This window comes from Cyprinodon variegatus, unplaced genomic scaffold, assembly GCF_000732505.1.
Source record: "Cyprinodon variegatus isolate N-32 unplaced genomic scaffold, C_variegatus-1.0 Scaffold71, whole genome shotgun sequence".
NCBI classification, from domain to species: Eukaryota; Metazoa; Chordata; class Actinopteri; order Cyprinodontiformes; family Cyprinodontidae; genus Cyprinodon; species Cyprinodon variegatus.
In genome coordinates this window covers 360,845-363,469 of record NW_015150524.1, presented here as the reverse complement: position 1 = coordinate 363,469, position 2,625 = coordinate 360,845, and positions in this window count along the sequence as shown.

The window sequence follows — 2,625 nt, the reverse complement described above, 5'->3', positions numbered from 1 at the left end:
ACACAGCATTCACACTGAGCAGCTCAGTGTGGATGCTGTGTTTTGCAATAAAACACTCTGGACTTGGAAATCCGTGACCTCTGCCTGATTTTTACATTTTTGGTTGAAGACTTTTTCTGCCTTTTGAGAACTTTGAATTTTTATAAAACTTAGTTTCAATTTTTAAAGTCGTTAAGAAAGAAAATCCACAACACTAACTGAAAGAGTTCACATACTTTTGCACTTGGCATATTTTCTGTCTTTGACAGATAAAATACTTTTGTTGAATAAATAATAAAAAGATGCATCTTTTTTGTCTTTGTGTTCCTTATCTGGAAGGTCCGCATTACAATTTGAGCTTTGGATGTTCATTTTACATGATTATTATAATTTTTCTTTAGAAAACAATGGCCATGTTTGGATAGTTCACAAACTTTCAAGCAGCACTGTACCTGTCAACAGGTGTAGAAGTCCTGCTGAACATTACAGAAAACACCTGATATTGGTGACTGCCTCATGAAATCCCAAAATGAAAACACTTTAAATTGAGACTTGTTTACTAGCTAGAAGGGAGATTTGTAAGTTTGTCAAAATAACACAATAGAGGGTCCCCTACTTTGTAAAATTGTTTGGTTGATCCTTTCAGAAAGTATTTAACTTTTTCAATTTTTAGGAACATCATATCTGAGAGCCACATCGATGCCTTAGATGGAAATTGAAGTATTCTCCTTCGAGCAATCAGAGTTGCGAAAGCAATAACATTTTCCTTTCTAGAAATCGCAGCGTCAACCCCAAAAATAGCCATTAAAGGACTAAGTTTTAGATGTAGGCCAAACGCATCGTTCAAAATCCCAAATACTGAATTCCAATATTCTTTCAGCTTAGAGCATGACCAAAACATATGCGCTTAGTATACTGTTAGGTTTATTGAAGACAGTTAGTGTGTGTACATATGAAACATTGAAGACCTGCCTCCAGCCAGAAGGTCATTACAAGGTCATTCTGTCTTAAGACCCACGCCATCCTGTTGTGATCTGTTAAAAAAAGGCTCTACTGTGAAGGGAGCAGGGAGAAAAGGTGCTGGTTGTGAGTGTAGGGAATTAGTGTGCACCAATGATTAAAATATATACATGTCTTTCACATTGAATAAAGGTCTTGCTTTAAAGGTCTAAAAAAGTTTGGTATGCTGCAGAAAAGAGACAGAGGGTCTGGCATGCTGCTCGAAGTGCAACTTTAGATCAGAGCAAGATGCTGCTCTAAGTGCTATGAGTGCAACTTTAGATCAGAACAAGACAGTGAGTCTAGCAAGTCACCTAAAAGTGGCTTCTGCACTGAAGCTAAGTTAAGGGAGCACAGATGTCCAGCAAACAGACAGCCGAGCCCAAATAAGGCCTGTGCATGAGACATATGCTTGGAAGAATAGAGACACAGGAGGTTTAAGTACCAAGATTATGCCAACCAAGTTTAATGTGAAATGCTATAATCATGAATCACTGAATGAAAACTTTGCTCTGCAATGATCATTGAATGAAAACTTTGCTCTGAAATAATAATGACTGGAATATGATGTGTTTTTGATTTAATGGCAACATATGTTATTTTGACTTATAAGAAATATAATCATGACCTGTAATAAGAATAAGATCACTGAATAGTTTTATGTAAAATGTTACAATCATAATTACTGGATAACAACATTGTTTTAAAATAATAAAATCTGAATTGAAAACTGTATTTTGACATAATAATAGCTGGAGAATAAATGGTTGTTCGTTAAAAGCAACATATGTTATTATGACTTATAAGAAAAAGTAATCATGACATGTAATGAAGTGTTTTTTGATTAAATATATAAAAAATATGTTTTGAAAAGGACTTTCCTCCGGTAGAATGAAATTAATTAGACTTAACCGAAGAAAATGCATCTAAAATGGTGAAAAAGAAAGGAGGAGCTTGGGGGAGGAGCCCCAACAGCCCGAAATGTATAAAAGAGAAGCTGTTTCATTGTATTATCAGATGTTCTCCGGAGATCAGCTCAGTGTGTATGCTTTGTGTTTTTCAATAAAACACTCTGGACCTGGAAGACCGCGACTTCTGCCTGTTTTTTAGATTTTTGGTTGAAGACTTTTCTGCTTTTTGAGAACTTTGAATTTTTATAAAACTTAGCTTTAATTTTTAAGTCGTTGGGAGAGAACATCCACAACATGAGCTAGCAGTTCTTCTCCCTTCTGCAGAGGCTGTTGTTGCAAATCCCTGTCTGTGTCTGATCATTTCGTCCTCTATAAACTCACATTTTTGGAACCCAAGATCTACGTTGGTGGCTCTACAGCGATCCCACATTCCATCTATTTCAGGATATATTTTGGCAAGCCTGACTTTGCTATTGTGAGTATGGTGGAGAATTTTAACCTGAATCAGATTGAGACGTACACAAAAAGTAGTACCATTCACAAGATTAAGAGCTCCAGCCCAGGTCTCTTCTCAAATGACTATCCCTAATTCTTCTTCCCATTTTGTCTTGATGTTGGCTATTAATACATTGCTAAATTACACTCACCGGCCAGTTTATTAGGTACCCCACGCTAGTAACGGGTTGGACCCCCTTTTGCCTTCAGAACTGCCTCAATTCTTCATGGCATAGATTCA